Source organism: Antechinus flavipes, chromosome 5, assembly GCF_016432865.1.
Source record: "Antechinus flavipes isolate AdamAnt ecotype Samford, QLD, Australia chromosome 5, AdamAnt_v2, whole genome shotgun sequence".
Classification (NCBI taxonomy): Eukaryota; Metazoa; Chordata; class Mammalia; order Dasyuromorphia; family Dasyuridae; genus Antechinus; species Antechinus flavipes.
Window position 1 is genome coordinate 144,968,106 of NC_067402.1, and position 21,148 is coordinate 144,989,253.

At 35.0% G+C, this 21,148-nt stretch overlaps 1 protein-coding gene and 1 non-coding gene across 4 annotated transcripts in view; both read right to left on the bottom strand.

The window, feature by feature from the left end:
• The window catches only part of LHFPL3 (LHFPL tetraspan subfamily member 3), a 718,932-nt gene that overhangs the window by 319,756 nt on the left and 378,028 nt on the right, over nucleotides 1–21,148 (bottom strand). The gene's annotated exons all lie outside the window — the stretch shown is intronic.
• On the bottom strand, nucleotides 19,264–19,368 carry LOC127539557 (U6 spliceosomal RNA). The gene has a single exon (XR_007947984.1). It is a non-coding gene; the product is annotated as a U6 spliceosomal RNA (small nuclear RNA).

Consider the following 21,148-nt stretch of genomic DNA (forward strand, 5'->3'; position numbering starts at 1 on the left):
GGTTTGTTAGGTTGAAGATCCTTCAACATTAATCTGGCCTCAGAAATATATGAACATCTTTTACTAAGGTATAGAGAGATTTGGATCTGCATTGACGGATGCTATGGGTACCCATACCAATAAAATCATGCATTTTTGCAGTGTTGAAAAAATGTATAATCATATACCATTAACATATTTTGTAAAATGTTTTTGCAATAATACCACCCATGTAGATGAATAGATAGCTTAAATAATGTTAAGCAACAATTCACAAGTATATGCTTCCTTAAAAACTAACCTAAACCTACTACATTTAGCAAATGTGTAACTAGTAGAGCATTTTTCCTAGAAAATATATGTAATTTCATCTCTGGGTGGTAATAACCAAAATCCTGTCACTTAACTCGTTAGCCACTATACATGTATATATATATATTTGCCTACTGACTAAGTGATCTCCAACACCTTACCTGTGAGATGCTAAGTACTATATTGCTTCTCTTTTTTTCTGTAACTGAATTTATTAAGCACTTCCTATGTGCAAGGCACTGAGCTAAATTATGGGAATACAATATGAGCAAGCAAATCCCTGACCATTCTAATGAGGGAAGACAACATATAAGGGGGCAGTAGAAACTTTAAAAGGTGGGGCATGATGAGGGAATGGTAAGGCAGTGTCACAGAGACCTAATCTGGAACACAAATAATGGGGAAATCTGTATCAAACTCAGGGTCATTTATTGTCCAAAGTCTTCATTGGAAGGAAGATGAATGTGTTGACCAGAGAGCAAGTAGCTTTATCCATCACATTTTTTTTTGAAGTCTATGTCTCAGGATTGTTCATGTCTCCAAATAAACTATTGCTTGTCCATCATCAAGGTTTATATAAAACAAGTACTGTGCAGCTGTGATGTCAAACTCAAAAAGAAATTGTTGGGGGGGCGGGGAAGGGATAGCAGCAAACTATATAAAACGATCCCCAAGAGCTGCATATTGATTGAATTTTAAAATGTAACATTATCTATCTTGTATTATGTTTTTATTTATTTTGTCCAATCTTTTTACATTTGAATCTGTTTTAGGCTACATAAAAGAATGTCGTGAGCTCTATGTCCCCCGATTTGAACAATTCAGCAAGATTAAAGTTATATAGGGCTTCTGGTTACTAATTGATAGTCTGGTTGTCTTGAGTAATAAGACTCTGAGTTTATATTTTAAATTCATGTTTAGATTCCAGATTGAATAATATATACATATATATAAATATACATCCATATAAACATGTCTATATGTACATTTTGATGATAATGTGGTAGTAACAGAGCTAATCACAAAGTCAGGTACATGTAGTTTCATATCTTACTTCTGACAAATACTGGTTGTGAGACCCGGGCAAATTATTCATTCTCTTTGTACTCTGGGATTTCTATCCCTAAGACAGCAGAGAGGTACCAATCCAAGAGGAGCCCTTTACATCAATGAGCACAGGACAAGGGCATTCCTATGATTTCATTGCTATTAGGCACTTCAGGTGAAGAAGCTCCCACCGCCAACATAGATTGCAACTCATACCTAATTTAAGAGTAATGTTGTCAAATTCATATTTAGATGGGGGCCACAAAACTGTACATAAGGATTCCTGCTAGCTGCATATTAAGAAAACACATATTAACATTATCTATATTCTATTGTACTCTTATTTTAAGTATTTTCCAATTACATTATAATCTGATTCATGGATGTTTGCAACTCCTTTAATTTAATGTTTGTGAGTACGGTTTGAGACCTCGAGAAGCTATGTAACTTGCTAAGGGAAACATCCAATATGTGTCAGAGACAGAACTTGAGCTAATGTACCTTTCTTGGTACATTAAAGCCATCTGCCATACCATGCTGTCTCCCTCATATATATTTGTGTGTATATGCACTTACTTGCATACATATGCCAAATGATTATTCTTCTGAGTAACTCAAGTCCAAAGTGTTAATTTTTAAGTTTTGCATTTTCAGAGACTTTATATATGTATAATTTGAATATGCTTAAGTGTCACTAAAGACAGTTCTTTGCAGTTTCCTTTCCTAGAGCTTTTAGGCTGGCTTCAGTTGCTCTAACGATCCTTTGGTGCTGTGGAGTGTAGAAATCCTGAAATATAATGAAAATCTTCAATAAACATGCCATCTAATTTTAAGAATATGGACATAGAGATTACCTTGGGATCATTATAAAAATCATAAAATGGAATGAAGTGTTTTAAAAATTAAAGCATTCTCTATGAATGTTAAATTAATATAGAACTCTTCAGAATAGTGATATTGAGAAGGAACATATCCTTAGGCACAAATAAGTCATGTTGAAATGTGACGAAAATGAGTAAATATTTAGCTAATATATTGTTATTATTAGACATCACATCCAAGGGAGCCTTCTTTTTGAGGGAAGAGGGAGGAACATTGAAGATAGAATTTGAAGGTAGTATAATTTAATATATTATAACAGCACCACTATTCTAGAGTTACAACTTTTCCATAATGAAACATCAAAATAGACATGTTACATAATAAATAGGAATATACCATGAAAACAGAAAGTAAAAGTTCTTTTTTTAAGAGTAAAGTGCCCCAACATGACAAACATGGAAATAAGGATTGTATATGTTTAATCTATATCAGGTTGGTTGCTCTCTTGAGGAAAGGGGAGAAAAGGGAGGGAGGGAGAACAATTTGGAACAAAGTTCTACCAAAAAAATGTTGAAAACTACCTTTACATATATTTGGGGGAATAAAATACTTTTGAGAAAAAAATCAAAATAAAATAAAGTGAAAAAGAATAAAGTGTCCAAAGACATAGGAAGCACGAACAGAGATAGCACAGAATGCAGAAGAAACTACAAACCATTGGACAGTGAGTCAAAAGGAGGGCAGTCTAGTGTGAACTCTTCTACCAACTGGTTTGGGGACTTATTATTTTCTTTCTTTTCATTTCTTTTTCCTCATTCCTCACATGAGGATGCTAAATCAAAGGATCTCTAAATGATATTTCTTCTGGCTTAATCTTATGAATGTGAAAACTTTTGACACAGGCTGCATCTCTGGAAGTATTACTGCAAAACTTGATTTTTTTTTAGATTACATATCTCGCAATATAATCCACCACCATGACTTGCTGTGTAGAAAAGATGTGCCCTTTACATGCTTAATTATCATTCACTTGTGTTAAGCTCATTTTAACACATTATTGAGTGGAACAATACTTAACATTAATGTAAAGATAAGTGTGGTTCACATCTCTACTTTTCCCAGGTTTTAGTATTCTATATTGAAAAGACCCCTGGCCTCAGAATCAAGATGTGGATTCAGATTCTTACTTTGAACCTCCATAACTGTGGTGGTCCTGAGTCTGTCACTTCACATTTCTCTGAGCCTCAGTGTTCTCATTTGTAAAATGGGGGTGAAGATACTTTTGGTACATAAATGGCAGATAAAAAAAATTTGCTACCCATCCAATATTCTTGCAAAAGCAAGCTACTATTGTTATTTACATCAAATTTGGGTAATTCAAGTATATTATATAGACTTAAATGAAAAAATAAACGACACTTAAGCCATTTTGTTTGTATAGAAAGGCCTAAATGATCCTTTCAGCACAGCCAGGCTGATTATAGCATTCTAAATCAAATGTCAAAAATCCTCAAACCTATGACGAAAAGAAATAAGTCTTCTTCAATAATGAAAATTCAAGCAAGTCATTTGCTAGCCTATTTTCACTGTAATAATCTTACTGGAAAAAAATGCATTGCTTTTCTCGAGACAAAAAAGTATAATCGCTACCTCTAACCTTTGTCAAGGCAACACAAAAGCAGGGAGATATTTTGTTTAACACCCAAAATCCACAAATGAATAACAGAAAGTCATTGGTAACCAAGGAAACCAGCACTGAATGGGAGTGTAGCTAGAGCTTGGTTTAAATGAAAGATAAAGAAAGGCAGGAGAAAAGATAATGTTTTCTAATACAGGTAGGTCACCCATTGCAGCAAAAGATAGTCTATAACAAATGTATTCTGTAAGTGCTCAATGAAATCATCTTCAGTCAATTGCTTACAACAAAATTCTATACTACATGTAATTCTGCATAATGAAATTCATTGTGCAGCTCTGTCCATATAAGAGTCACTTGTGATGATCCAAAGTATTGGATGCTTCATTATGCCTGTGACTGTGGTACTTAAGGGGTCACCCCTGAGAATGCTCTCTATGGATGCTACTCACAACTGTATACATTGAATAATTCCCAGCTCAAACTTTTATTTACTTTCTGTAGTCAAAGCTGCCATGCTGAGAAGATAATAGTGTAAGCTGTGCCTGTTACTATTGTGTATACCATTATCTGTATTCACAAGAATCTTCACTAGCCAAAAACATTTACTGGATGCACACACTATGTATTGAGTGGATATAAAAAGGAAAGAACTTGAAGTCTTGGACACAAAGAACCCATAATCTTATGGGAGAAGCAGTTCAGACCAAAAAAAATACCTCGTACAACTAAAAAAATGATAAGAAAAACTGTATTAAGTCCATGATAGCCTAACTGCACTGATACATATATCTAAATGTTATGTGTTGCTGAAGTCTATGAAGAAATCATGGGTAAATGCTGTAAGACAAGATCCTCCAGATCAGGTGAGTTTTGAGCAATTTGGGATGTTGTTGTTGCTATTGTTTAAGAAGAAAATAAGGTATTTTGAGAAAAGAACTAAGGAATGTTGCTGACTAAGTGAGGAAAATACCAAGTATGAGGTCTTCAAGGTGGGAGAAATTGAACTACACAGTTTTGGGTAGTTAGGAATTGTAAAGTTTTTTTTTAATTGTAAAGGAGTTAGCTTGACTAGATAAAACCCTGATTTAAGGAGATTTGATATAATGGTAAAACCTATGGGCCCCTTTGTAGAATAATGTCTTTAATTCATAAAATAAATTGTATAGTAGTATAAGGAAAATCTATTTAGAATTATCTCCCAAAAGTTCTCAGTTCCTCTGTACTAGTAGTTACCTTGCAACATTATTATAAGGTTCAAGGGTTATAGATAGAGATTTGCAAAGTTTAAAGCACTTTTTATATTAGTAGGCTCTAGACCAGGAGGAAATCTCAGAAAATCATCTGTTCCAATTTTCCATCTTCAGGTGGGTAAATGACCAAGGAATTCATTGTAGCTATTTATCTGGTGTCTTCCTAAATAACTCCAATGATGGAGACTTGACAATCCCCCTTGGGAGCCTTACCAAAAGAATACACGATTCAAAATATGACATACTTTCAGCATCCTACTTAAGTCCCCCTAGACTTAGTAATGTATTTGAGTTCTAAACAATTCTTATTCTGGCATTATCCAAGAAGGAGCAAAATCCCATTGGAATTGTAAAAAGAAATCCCCCTGGTCAAGTTCTGCAAATGAAATAGTCAATGAAGACAACAGAGCAGAGTAGAGGGCAGCCTATGGACCAAGCCTCTGCCTTCCCATTCCCTTTCTTAAATAATTCAATTGAGTAAGAAACCTATTAATTAAATAGCATGTGGAGTTACAGTTCTAGGGGAGTTGGAACTGCCTACTTGTTGGTTCCACAAGTTGTTTTTCCCTTGGAAATGAGTCAGGAATTTCTTGGCATTGAGTGAATGGACAGATTTTAGGTGTCATCCTGAAATTTTTTTTTTAATGGGAGGCTTGTCATGCAGGAAGTTGCTCCCAATTAAGTTTAAGTGGTGGGCAAAAAGTACTGTCACTAGAGAGCCATCATCATCCAGCTCTGAATGGGATCTGTTGGCACCAGAGTTTGATGGAATGTATCTGGGACCATGGATTTGGGGGGATGCCAAGCTACAAATTAGTTCTGCATCCACTAGACTAAGCTGCAGTCTTTTTCTTGGCTAGAAGGAGAAGAGCAGTTTACAGGTGATCATGCTGAGTTGGGCAAGCTTCTGGAGAAATATACAATGTAAAAAGTTCTGGGTAAAAAGTTTCGAGAATGGAAAGAGTAATTTCTAAATATATTTGGGATCAATGCTGAACTCAGTCCTCATGGCACTAATGTACCATCCTCTGTAGTGCATATTTTCATCATAAGAAATATTTTAGTAATTGAATGGTAATGAAAGAGGAGAGAGTTTATAAGTAAGTTTATAAGTAATACCATTTATGCTTTTTTAAATTTTATTTTTTTCTAATTTATATAAGCATGATGAACTCTAGAATTTATTTCCTTTTATATTACACAGGGTTATGTAGTATGGTTTTACTGAGAGCCAGCTGGAAGAGGGACTAAAAAGATTGCAAACTCTTGGTACTAAATGACGTCTAAGGGCCTGCTTTACTCTAGATTTAGGACCCCATGATCTTCCTTCTTTTTTCCTCTTAAAAGCTGCCCTTAATTAGACTTTTGTGGCCTGGGAGTTGAGGAGGTTGGTTGGTTGGTTATGGGGATACATAAATGTGGAATTGAATACCAACTATTTGACAAGGCATTGTGAAGGGCCCTCTGAATTTGTTTTCTTGAGTCACCTTAATTTCCAGAGGTGAAATCCCATCTAAATTAATATGTTATCTTTTGCAATTGAACTCCATTAAATTCCCAGTGCCCTTGAAGTCAGGTCAGCTATAAGTCTGTACTACCTAACTCTGTCTGACAAACTATTTGGGTACCTGGGACTTTTCACAGAAGCAAGTCCGTCCTACTGCCTTCATGTTCTAACAATTCCTTGGAGGGATCCACTCATGCTTTACTTTGCTCAAGACTCAGCTCTAAGGAATTTCTCCCCTTCCCCTTCCTTCTCCTCCAGTAATTTCCCATTTCTGCTCTAACAAAAAATACCCAAGGCTCTGCCTGTATTATGGGTTCCTTTGTACTTGCTATGAGGAGTTCTCACATGCACCTTCTTTCTTTTGTAATAAATCAAGATATTATTCATGTTTTGTGGAATTGTGGCTAACGACACCAAATTAGATTCTCAGGATGGTGCCAGGAATAATCCAGGACTGACGCCTGGCAAGAGAAGATATATCTACTACTTTTCTCTTGCCAGATGTCAGTTCTGTATTACTCCCATCGTATGCTTTCACCATTCCTATTCCTATATCACTGAATGGAACTTAGGGAGTCAAAACTGTCTTGACATTATACTATAAATTGCGAATATTAGACATGAGTTTCTTCTTTTCTCAATAATTTTACCTCAAAAACCTTTGAGATTTCCACACTTTACTCCTTCCTCCCATCTGTGAGAAAGAGGTGGCCCTTCTTGTCAAGGACAATTTTTTCTACCTGTGTAATTAATCTCATGCCCTTTCTTTGTGAGCAGATGGCACCTTCAATAATTTTCCCCTTGTCCAGTTTCTAATCTCTAAACCAATGCTTCAATTATTTTCTTCCTTATTTCCTCCAATATGCCTGAGTCCCCTTGATGCTTAAAAAACTTCATCAAATTCTGTTCAACCAGCCCCCAGCTATCATATCTTCTCTATCCCTTCCCTTCCTTGAAAAACTTATTTACATACTTACAGTGCATCTATCATTATATATTCACTCGATTTCCTCTCTAATCACTTGTTTTTGAACCCCCCTTGCAATCGGTATTCTGACCTCATCATTCATCTGAAATTGCTCTCTCCAATGTTATCAGTGATTTCTTAAATTCCAATTTAGATAGTCTCTCCCTCCCTTAATCCTAATCCTTCTCAACAAATCTGTTGCATTCCAGTCTGTTGATCCCCCTCTTTTTTGGATTTTCATAGCACTCCTTTCCTGTCATCCATCTCCCACCTATTTTGTCTATTCTTTCTCAGTCTCCTTTGCCAGCTTGTCCAAATCGCATCTCCTAATTATAGGTGAGGGGTGATTAGGTGGCACGTGGTTGGAATTTGAGCCAGGAGTCAGAAAACTCTGAGTTTAAATACAGTCTCAGATACTTACCAACTGTGTGACCCTGGGCAGGTCACTGAATCCTGTTTACCTCAGTTTCCTTATCTGTAAAATGAACTGGAGAAGGAAGTGGCAAATCACTCTACGATCTTTGCCAAGAAAACCCCAAATGGAGTGACAAAGTTCATACAACTAGAACGACTGAATAGCAACAATTATGAATATTCTCCAAAAGTTTGAGGATTTCTTTTCTTCTCCACACACACACACAGTCTCTTAGTAATCTTATTAGGTCTCATTGGTTTAATGGCTATTTCTAAGCAGATGACTCCAAGACCTATATGTTTAATCTCAGTTTTTTCCCCTGAGTTTCAGGCCTGAATCATCAATTGCCTAGTGAATATTTCAAATTCAGAGACACATTAAACTTGTCATGCTCTAATCTGAACTCTTACTTTATAAACTTCAAGGTGTAATATAAAAGCAAATTTTTATTGTTCTCTGCTGATACAAATATATTTGTATTTTCTCTCTACAATTAGATTATATGCCCTTAAATATAGGCATCCACATGTACCTATAGGGCAGGGATCATATCATATGCTCCTTTTTTCATTTATCCTTTATAAACAAAAACCCCTGGTTATAGTGGGAGCTATTGAAATCTCAGCACAGAGGAGCAACTTCATAACATTATTGTTGGTGTTTTTGTTTCTGTCAACATTTTCTTTTAAAATTAAAAAAATTATGAACATCAAAATCATGACTACATCTAGGTACAAAGAACAGAAAAAAGAGAATGATGTGTATGAAACTATAAATCTTTATATTATGTACAACTTGATTTTAAAAGGTATATATTGATTTTAACAGGGTAACAATCACATTGCCCTGCCTGTTTTTGCCCTTCTTATGAACTTTCTTCTGTGTATTATTTAAATGTTTCACAGCAATCTTTTTTCTTTCTTTCTTTTTTTTTTAACTTTTGCTTTTACTAACACTTTATATTTCACTCCACAATTCTCCCCATATACTCCATACACTTGTAATCTGTTGCCCATTGTAAAACCATTACAGAGTAGATGTTGCACAGTCATTTTCTCTTAAGGAGTTTTAATCTCTTGAATATCTTATTTCTATACATCTTGTAATTTACTCCCTACATCTAGTCATATTTTTAAAATCACTCCAGAAGTATTATCACCTAAATGGCAAAGAACATCAACTCTTGATTTGAAATACCTGTCAGTCTAAGAGCCATAGTTAGTTGATATTTTCATCATCTGGAGATGGAGAAACTGCATGTCACTAGGCTGTTTGGTAGGCAAAAAGCTTCTGCATGTAGTCTTTTAAAACATGGTCTTATTTTCTTCTTTTATGAATCCCATAATAGATCTTCATTATTTCTGTAGGCTAAAGTTCCCCTTCAATATCTACCCCATGAAGTGTTATTCACTTGGCCCCATTATGATTGTGGCTGCACTCCAACCCAACTCCAGCATTGGACATATGCTCCTTCTGCCATATGTAATTTTCTCAGAGGTTTTACCACACCTTCAGCAGGAATAATGCTACAGATATACAAACCTAATTTTTACTATCAAATATGAATTCTTAGTAGACTCCCTTTTATAAGATATTGTCCCTCAGCCTCAAAGTGTACATATTGTGGGACTGGATAGTCCATCTGAGGACATTATTGGTCAGACATAGATAAATAGTTTTTTCTGACTTTGTCTATTAAAATGGTTTCATAGAAGAACACTAGTGGAAGAGTCAGAAGATCTGAATTCCAATTTTGGCTTAGGTGTTTAGTGTCCATTACCCTTTTGGACTAGTTACTTTTTCTCTATGATGTTAATTTCCTCAAATGTAAAATTAGAGGACTAGACTAGGGGCTCTCCAAGCTCTTTTCCATCTTTAATTTTTAGAAACTCTTTCAGGGCAAGGGCTGTACTTTCAGTGTCATTTATATCTCCCCAGAAGGCATTTTATAGCATTCACCCCACATCTGTATCTCCCCAAAGGACATTCTACTTAGCATTTAACACATTTGTACCTCCCAGGGGCATTCTACAGCATTCACCACAAGCCAGATGGTTAGTACATGTCAATGAAAAGAAAATGGGAGAAATTCATGTGTTAGGTGTGCATAGTCTTTGGCAAGGAAATATCCTCTTTGGGTAGACTAATTTAAGTTTAAGAATTATGAAAAACCAAAAAAATAAGTATTAAGGGCTTAACCACTAAGCATTGTCCTTGGTACTAGGTATGAGGACAGATCCAAAGTTTAGGCAAGATATGTTTTCTGCCCAGGGAGCTTACAACCCACTATAGGATAAGAGACATAGATTATAATACACAAGGCTATATAAATGGATTAGAGAAATGAAAAAAAATCAGATTGGGTTAGATTAGCTGGAGAGATCAGGGAAAGATTTATAGAGGAGGCGTTATTTAAGTTATAAAGGAGTAGTAGGGAATTCGGTAAGTGAAGAGAAGGGGAAGAAATATTCCAGACATAGAAATAGCTTAAGCAAGAGGACAGAAATGAAATGTAAATTAATAGGAGAAGGTAACAAGTTTGGATAAAGTAATAATGTGCTTTATGTACATACTTAGCATTGATATGGAATATTTCCTTTGCATTCCATAATCATGAGATTTTTTAGCCATTTTATTAGTTAACAGTGATATCATGAAACGCAGGATGGAGTAGGAGATAGCCAGTGATTCTTTTTTTTTAATTTTTTTTAATTTTATTTTATTTAATAATAACTTTGTATTGACAGAATCCATGCCAGGATAATTTTTACACAGCATTATCCCTTGCAATCACTTATGTTTCGTTTTTTTTTTCCCCTCGATAGCCAGTGATTCTTGAAATGAGCAAGAACTAAACTTAAGTCCCACTTCTGTTACATGCAGGTTCTGTGTTCTGTGGCAAGTCTCTAAACTTCTCATATTCTCAGGAAATTTTCTAAGATTATACATTTCAGAGTAGGTATCTTTCTCATATGGAAATGTTCTATAGCAATGAAGTCCCAGGTCTGGTTCCTTGTCACAATATCTTTTAATTGTTTTATTAGGCAGCCTTGACTACAAGGTAGTACTTGATAAAAATCCAGAAACATTAAGTGACAATAATCTCATAGAACTTTTGATGTATCTATTCCAATCCATACCTAAACAGGAATCTTCTCTTTAGTAAGAAGTCTTCAACTAGTAATTTCTTGAATTATTTTCAGTGATGGAGAACTCTCAACCTTCTGAGACACCCTACACTTGAACAACTCTAGTTGTTAGAAAACATTCCTTTAAATTAAGTCTAAATCTACCTCTTTGCAAACCCCATCTATTGTTCCCATATCTACTTTATGGAGCCAAACAGAACTAGTCTAATTTTTCTCTATTCTTAGAGTCTTGGAAGTCAGAGAAATTCCATTTGAATCCTAACTCTTTCATTTCTCTGGGCCTTAGTTTCCTTATTTATAAAATGAGGGATTTAGATTATGTAGCCCTCAAGATTCTTTCTAGATCTTTTTATCTTATGATCCTGATCTCTTTATTTCATCTGAAAGAATTCTATCAAAATCCCTTCTTTAATTTCTGCCTGTTTCCATTTATTTTTCTCCCTCTGTCTTGTACCTTTCTTTATTAGAAGGCATGTTCATTTGTGAAAAAACATATATAGTTCCTACGGATGGTTTCAAAATAGTTTTAGGGATGCTGAAGGATAGTCTCTTCTTGCACATTAAACTAGGAGATCTTTATTTAGGTCTCTTCTCTAATACACAATAGCTAAGAAGTCCTGGGAAAATCACTTAATTTCTCAGTGCTCTAGGAAACTCTCTAAGTTGAGAAGATGATGCCAACTTGCTTTGATAGAGGGATTTGCTGCATCCAGGAGCTTTGGATACCAATGAAATCCATAGATATAGTTCCTAAACACAAAATCTTTGTGATCCCCTTCTTTAGTTCATAGCACAAGAAAAGGAATTTTATGACAATCTTTCTACATGTTAGATTCCTACCTTTTTGTCCCTCAAGTCATTCCAAGTACTAAATTTTAATATTTGATATTCCTCAATTTAAGGGACTTTGTACCAACAGTTCATGCTATTCCACTCAATGATCAATTTCCATTTTTCTCTCTTAGTTCTGAATGTTGTTGTTCAGTTGCTTTTCAGTCATGTCTGACTCTTCATGATCCTATTTGAGGTTTTCTTGTCAGCGATATCAGAATGGTTGCCTATTTCTTTCTCCAGATAATTTTACACATAAGGAAACTGAGACAAATAAGTTAAGTAATTTGAGATCACTCAGTAAGTGTCTGAAACCAGATTTGAAGACAGAAAGATGAATCTTCCTGACATCAGGCCCAGCTCTCTATCAATTGCGCTACTTGGATGGCCAATTCTGAGTGTAGATTAGCAATTATTAACTAATGATCTATAATACACCTGAATATTTCTCTTGTATGTAGAAAATGTAATGTAAGAGTAGCAAGAGAAGGAAAGGAGTGAGTGTCTTCTTCTGGCAGCCAGTATGTGTGTGGGTGTATAAAGTTCTCCAGGGACTCTGAGAAGAAAAGCCCTCCAGATTTTATAAACATGACAGCACGTCACAGTATCATTTAGCTATTCTAATAACAGAGATAATATGGAGTAATGCTTGTTCTTCTTATTTGTTCACCACTGAAAGCTTACATATGAGACTTCAATTCAATTCCACCAACACTCATTAAGCATCTAAAAGGTGTAAGCCACTATGCTTTTTATCCATGGCTACAAAAACAAAAACAAAAGAGTTTCAGTTTTCAAGGAAGGCACATTTTTTTCTGAGATGTTCTAAGGTGAATTATAGCCATGCTTTGATTCCTGAGATGGAAAATATCTGACTTAGCGGTAAGACTCCATCTCTAAGATCATTCCCAAATCAGCTCATTAGAGGTCTTCCACAGAACCAAATATCACAGACTTCTAGAATTTATTTCATTTTAATTAGAAGGCATGCAAAGCCAATTATTAATTAATTTCATTGCTACCTATTATAAGATGAGATGGCATCTTAGAGATGACTGGTTGTTGTGGGGAAGACCTGTGAAGCTATACTAATGAGCCTGTCCAAAAAGATTAAAAAATCAGAGAGCATCAATTCATGGTCCTTTCTAGACAACCTGCAGAGACTGAATTCAGAATGATAGCCCATTTCCTTCATAATGTCTTGCAGAATGGTTGAGTATTTCCCTCTGGCCTGACTATCATAAAGATCTATTAGATTTCACCTAGACAAATGCCCAGATTCCTCTCTGGGGTGAATTTATTTAACTATCATTTTCCTTTAGGTGCTATACTATTTTTCACATAAGTGATGCTCAAGTTACTTACAATTTAAAGGAACTTCAGAGTTGATGTGGTCCAAACTCCTCATTTTGCAAATTAGGGAATTGAAGATCAAAGAAATTAAATGACTTGCCCTAAAGCTATCCTAATTTTTTTTGTTCTCCTTTTGATAGATCAAGAGGAAGTTCTTCAATAAGGAGGATTTAGGACAATTCCCTCACTTTTGACCCTTTTAAATATGTAGGAGAATTCAACAGAGGAACATGCTAACTTCTTAAATTTATTTGGGTCCATCCAGGTCCACTGACACCTATTTAGCTTCTCTTCTCTGAAATTGTCTCATACATTTGTTGAATGAATGAAAGAATGAAGGAAGAATTTGCAATCTCTAGAATTTTTTACACTTTTACCTCGCACTCTTACACCTTACACATCTGTGAATTAATCTATAATTCTTCTATCATAAATAAGTAAAAGAAAAGACAGCTTGGTGGTGCAGTGAATAGAGCATTGGCCTTGGAATCAGAATGATTAATCTCAAATCCAGCCTCAGACTGACTATGTGACTCGGCAAGTCACTTAATCTCATTTGCCTCAATTCCACATGTTTTTCTCATTGTCCTTGTCAGTCACACATGTTCTTTTTTGGTGCGCTCTCCCTCACCAGGGTCATGATAACTTATGAGAGAGTATGTCCCATGTTTTCATGAGGGGAGTTTTTATTGTTTCTTTAATTGCTGTGGCATTTAGGTGATACAGCAGATTTAGCCCAGGCCTACAATTATGAAGATTTATCTTCCTGAGTTCAAATCTGGTCTCAGACTGTTTTTATCTGAGTGACTCTAGGCAAGTGACTTAACTCTGTCTCAGTTTCCTCATCTGCAAAATAAGCTGGAGAAAGAAATGACAAACCACTTCAGAATCTTTGCAAAAAAACAACAACCAAATAGGGTCATGAAGAGTCAGATATGATTAAACAACAATTGTACGTCTTTTGTGTTCATCAAATGGGTCCTCTAACTTCTTGATGAAAATTTGCCTATTGCTTAGAGCTTATGAGCTATGATTATAGGTAAGTGCTGATACAGACAATGCCTTGATTCTGGAATATCTTTTCTTGGGGCTCACTTGTCAGACAAGTTCCCTAGGTACTGTAGTACACATGGAGCCAAAAAAAAAAAAAAGGTGCGGGAAGCTAATATTATCCCAGGCTATCTTAATTGAGGCATAGTAACTAAAATAAGGCAATTAGGCAACAAAAGATAAAGTGCTGGGCCTAGAAGCAAGAAGAGTTGAATTCATCTTTGGTCCTAGACAATTTCTGTGTAACACTGGACAAGTTACTTAATCTCTATTTTCCCCAGGGTCATTGTGAGCACTAAATAAAATAATTGTAAGGGTTTAGCATAATGTCTGGCACATATTACATACTACATAAATCCTAGGTATCATATTATTATGATGGAAGTAAGACAGGTCAGGTCATTTTGGGAGTACTATATTTTATCCTGGTCATCACAATGTAGGAAATGCATAAACAAACCTGGTCATGTTTAAAAGAATGTGACAGATATGGGTGAGAAGTTTGTAAAATGATCCAGACACAGACTATTTGAGGTAATTAGGCCTTTGAGTCAGGAGAAGTTGCTATGTTCAAGCATTTGTATTCTCAGCTGTCGCATCTGGCCTGCGGCTGTAGTTTGAGGACCCCTGATTCCTTCTACCTCTTAGAGTCTATGATTCACATTGAGAATTTAGTTTGAATTTTGCTTTAAGTAATCAATGATCTGATTGTACAGGGACAGTTTACTCCCCTATTGGTAACTAGTTATATCCTCTCTATTAAATTATGGCAATTTCATTTTTTTTTCTATATCATAGCAAAATAAACTTACCAAGCCCAGGGTTATTTAGCACTATTTTTCAAGGAATCATTCATAATGTATAGATTAATTCTTAGTTCTGAACTATATTTTTCAACATGTTTATTTTTACTTCCAAGTCATTGACCATCTAATTTATTTTAATTTAATCTGGTGGATCTGGTCAAGTTCTTCATAACATTTTGTCACGAATCCTGGCATACAATTTACAATTATTTTCTTGGTATTGTTTGCTTATGCTAATCTTGAACATCCCAAGAAAAAAGCCATGAGATGATACTTCTTATTTTTCCTTAGTGAATGATAAGATCAACTTAAGGAACCCCTTTGTCTCTGAGTAAAACTTATGACCTGTCCTTCAACTTAATGATGACTTCTTTATTTATCCATGTTTTATTCACCATAAGAGCATAGACATTCAGTTCAACAATTCAAATACTTTTAAAATTCTTTTCTCTGTAGAGTGCTATGCTAGGTCTTGGGGAAGATACAAAGTTTAGAAAAGGCACCATTCCCTGCTCTCATACATCTTGACTTGAATATGGTTCATTTCCTTCAATAGTGTCCTTGTGTCAGGCAATAGTGGTCCATGGGTAAGGAGCATTCCAAAACTGATATTTTTAACTACTTCATAAGATTCTATGTCTTTTAACCAACTTTCTGGAGAAGTCCCTTTGTCTTTAGTGAAACTAATCCATAGATCACAAATGCATAGTTTGTAGCCAGAAACATATCCAAAAGTTTTTCAGAATTTGAGTTCTGCTAGCATATCTTTTGAAAACCAAGTGTCACCTTTATATCATAGTGTGGCACTTAGAGAAAGAGTTTGGGGGAAGACCATGAATAATAAGCTAGTAAATCGAGCTTTCTCTGCTCTGCCCTAACCACATTACACCCCTGAAAAGTATACTTAGTGACTAATGATTTGGGTTATAAACATTAGCTAGCAAATTTCCTTCTATTTATGTGTTTGATTAGAATAATCATAATTTGCCCATGTCCGTTCAATAATTTGCTTTAGTGTTTAATGCTCTACATTAAAAGCATGCTTGGAGAAGCTTTTCATTTGTGACATTTTTCTTACAGAGATTTAAAAAAATCTTTGCCTCCAATGGAAACTAAGTAGCTTGCATACCAAGAGTTCAGATCTACTATTTTCATGTTATCTTATTTCTAGTGCTTTTTCACAAAAGTTAATGAAAGTCTCCATTTCATAGCTTTGGGAGAGTTTGCTAATCTGCCATACTATTTTGTTTCCACTTATAATAGTGATGATGATGGTGATCAATATCAGTAATGCATAGGGTATTAGAGCATTATAAGCTCTAACAACATTAAGGAATGCCATTAAATATGTACTTGTAAAGAGTCATCTCGCTGGGAGGAGATTCTTCTGGAACAGTAATTCTACTGCTTATATAGGTGTGTTAAGTTTTTTTATGACTGTAAGATTTAAAATAAGATGGTTAAGGACAAAATACCAGACGTGTCCACTTTGAGAAAATCTGATAAACAAACATCTGACTTTCATAGGATCGGCAAGAACACAGATTTAAAATTAGATGTGACCTTCGAGGGGATTGGGGCCAACTTTTTACAAATGAAAAAAGTAAAGTTCCTTTACAACAGAAATAAATAGAAGATGTGTTGCATGTTGACTGGGGACAGACCAGCTACATCTGAAAGGTTTCCTTGGGGTCTGCAAGGACATGCCCTGACAGTATTAAGTTTGGAGCTAGTTCATTACCCAGGAGACAGAATCAGAAATAGTGGAAAGGCAAGGCACGGTTCTGGCAAGGAAAATTTAAGAATAATCACTTTGAAATTTGAGCCAGGATAAAAGATTTAGAGGAGTTAGAGACTTGCAAGAATAAAACATACAGATGAGAACTTGCCATGGCTGCTATGATTGTAAAGGCATTAGTGAAAACTTAATAAATGAATGCACGTTAATTGGCTGGATGCATATAAAATGATTACCTGCTCTCTCTTATGATGGTTTAAAAAAACTGAGGCTAAGAGTAATTTGTCTAACGGCACAGGCTAATTAGTGATAGAGCCTGAACCCAGGTTTTTTTTTTTTTTTTTGACAATCCCCAAACCTTTTCATTCCATCATAATGGCATGGATAGGACCAGTACAACAACTGTTTCAAAACAAAGAAATAATACATTTCACCTGGAAATTTTTTTATTTATGTACATTAGTTTAAGTAGTCCAAGGCAGGAAGCTTTCAAAGAGAAAAACAAATTTTAATTGATCTTGTGAAACTTTTGGTGATATATGATATAACTGCAGTGAATGCTTCCTTCACCAAAGAAGGATGCAACTTCTTCCTCCATGCCTTTTTATTCTTTTCATCCTGTGGCTCACATGCACTACTGGAAATGCCTAACTTGTTTCTCCTTCTTTATATGTGATCAGGTTACAACTCTTACTAGAAATATATATCCTGAATGGCAGTTTTCAATCTACATATTGCATGCAAGTTGCTAGTGAAACACAATCCTGTTTATATCAAACAGGTGTCTTTCCATTAATCTTAAGTTAATTTATAGTTTTAGCCATTTTAGAATCATTATGTTCTATGTTTTACAGCTATGTTGCATCATTAAGAAAATATCGATTTTAAACAAATTATCTTTCCCATTGTTAGTCAGTTTGGGAACTAAGCATTTTCCCAAATTAGTCCAATTCAATTTCTTCCTATGACTCAGTTTTAGACCCATGTTTTATTCATGTGTTGCATTTCTTTAATACTAACTCAAATGGCTGCCCAACCAAGTAAATGTCTTAATCTAGGTAATAATATGGTTTCCATCCACTTTGATTTTCAAATGTAGATGTTAGATCAATTTCCTCATTCACTATGATTTCATGAGTTGGTACAAAAGTTATCTAAAAATATAAATATATAGAAAACCTCCTCATCAATAAATAAAACCAATTATTTTGAGAGTGTCAGTGGATAAAACTAAGGACAATGAATTGACAACTGAAGTGGATTTGTTCAACAACATTTGGACATTACTCACTTTGTTCTTGATGTTCTTTGCAACATCAAGGAGCTCTTTGAGAAATGACAATAGAAAGAACAGTTGGACCCTACTTTGTACACAGAGGAGAAATTAAAATTTGTAGGTGATATAATTTTAAAAGCTCCTCAAAGAATTAAAGTTTAATTAAATACAAATTTTATACCATGGTTAGAACTGTTTAATATTTATGGAAAAGCTTTTTGTAACTGTTTGAATACATATCTGTTTTTATTTCCAGGTGCATGAGTCACAATATTTAGCTTAAAGTAAAATTTACTTAATTCACAATAAAATACATGCCAAATGACATTTTTGGAAAAAATGATCTTTTGGAGCAATGTGTTTGGCAAGCATTAGAAGCTTGTTCAGTCATGAGACTCATCAGCTATTGAACATTTGCTATAGAACAAGGGCTCTTTTTTTTTTAACTGCTCCTATTTAAACTCTAATATTACTTATTAAGAATTATACTGTGTGGATTACCACTTACACTTGGTGTATTTTTGTCCTTATTTCTTTTTCTCTTAAAAAGCAAAGGAACAATAAGGAGAATGGAGAGTAAGATCTTGAAAAGCTTGACAGGTGGGCAAATAGTGCTTTTTGAATCAAACTGAAACATATCTCAAAAGGAGCTAAACAAATCTATCACAAGGACAAGAACAAGATAAAAAAATTATCTCTCAAAATAGATATGGTAAAGACACTAACCCCCCCCCCTTTTTTTTTGAGAGGACTCACAACAATAGACTCAGAAATTAGTTGGGTTCTTCTCCAGCTTAAAGTGATCTGGATTCTAGAGCAGGTTAGATCTCTACATGTCAAGCAATGTGGAGAATTTAGGTAATTACTGATGTAGTATGGGTATCAAAAGAACAAAATAAAAGAAGCAAAAGACCCACATCAAACAAACAATTCTCTCCCCCCACTCCCACCCCAGCTCACTTCAAACTTTGCTTAGTTGTTCTTTAGTTTCTAGGAGAATGAAATACAATATAGGGCAATTAATATTCAATATGAGATAAGTGAAGAGTGGAGATAGTAAGGATTCCTATACAGAGAAGGGAAACCATGGTGATTAAACTCTCGTCTTGGAGCAAAGGATATACCCAATGTTGACATTTCATGAATTTGCATATCATCCTTGCACAAGAGCCATGCTAATCTTCTCAGTATCCCCAATTTTAGTATATGTGCTGCTGAAATGAACACAGGATGCACCCATTGTTGAAAGGAGCAATGGAATCCCAAACACAACTTTGTCCTTCTAACAATTTTTTTCTCATCTCAGCAGTGTTAAGGGCAAAAGCTGCTATTACTCCCGGATGATGATTTTTTATTATTCACTACACGTAGGAGGATGGGGCAGCAACAGTGGTTGATAAGGCAGTATAGTGCACTGAAATTGTATTGCTGAACAAACTCAATTGCAGGTATTGAGACAGTCAGGTGCTTTCAATTGGTTTTCTACCAGTGGAATGAATTAGTTCAATTAAGCAAACATTTATTAAATGCCTAATATGTGGTAGATATAGACTCCAGTTATATCAAGCTTACAATTTAATGGGAGGGAAATTAGATATAAGCAAAGAATTGTGAAACAAAGGTACTACTGAGTATAAAGGAGAGATGTAGATAAATTATCTTGAGAAAGTTCAACACTGAGAGCACTTTAACCTAGGTAGTGACAGTATCAGGGGAAACTTAATGAAACACTTTGGTGGAGAGTTGTAGGAAATGAGGGATTTCAGCTGACTGAAAAGAAAGGAAGTTCATTCCAGGTATGTAGATAAGAAGAAGCAAAGACTTAGAAATGGAAGGGAACAGGATTAGAAAAAAGCAAACAGGTATCCTGTACCTCCAATATATAAGCATTAGATTTTCCTGACCACGTTAGCAAATTTATAACAGTATGATATGAATGTTGCAGGGAAGGATGTCTATGTGATTGAACTATAAGAGTCACAACCACAGGATATTTCTGAGGATAGTGCATTGAACTCTTCATTCCAAATCTCGCAGCCCTCACTCAGGTCCTGACTACTCTCCCTGGATATTTTTAGTAGCCTCTTGGTTTCCCTGCCTCAAATCTGAATCCTTTCCAATTCAGTTTGCATGCCATTACCACAGAGTTTCCTAAAGCATACATTTGATTATGTTAGTCCCCTGTACAAAAATTATCAATGGCTCTTTCTTGCCTGAAATGTAGACTAAATTCCCCAATCTGTCTCTGACTGAGTTCTAGATTAATTTTCCACAAATCCATCCAATCCTCCTCTCCTCACAAATACTCTATACTCCATTCAAATTGAGTTTTCACTGTTCTTAGATATGCTTCATCTTTTCCTACCTTGGTTTGTTCATTTATGCTATCTGCTCTGAATAGAATGTCTTCCTCTCTCATTTCTGTCAAAATCCTTCAAGATGTTGTTCCTCTTTGAAGCCTTTCTTGAGTCCTATGAGGCCATAATAAATACACTTTCTCTTTCAGTCTCTCTTATCCTACAATACATCCCATCTATATATCTATATATGTTAAGATAGTATCTTACTATGTATCTATGTATTTATCTGTGTGTCTATGTATTTAACTATGGATCTTTGTAACTATGTCTATGTATCCATGTATCATCTTTTTATCTATGTATGCATCTATTTTTCTATATATCTACCCATGTATTTATGTATCCATGTATAATCTATTTATATATTTATGTATATATCTATGTATGAATCTTTCTTTCTTTCTATCTATCTATCTATCTATCTATCTATCTATCTATCTATCTATCTATATTTATCTATCACATATCAGACCTAGACCTTAAAAAGAATTCAATAAAACTAGCTGCTCATATGGAAGGGAAACTACAAGAGTCTCTTAATCCTTCATACTTACTTCTCCTTCTCCCATGCTCTCTCGGAGAATTCACATTTTATTGCTTAGACCTCTCTAATAGCACTGGTCACATGTCACACAGATTTTTGTGTA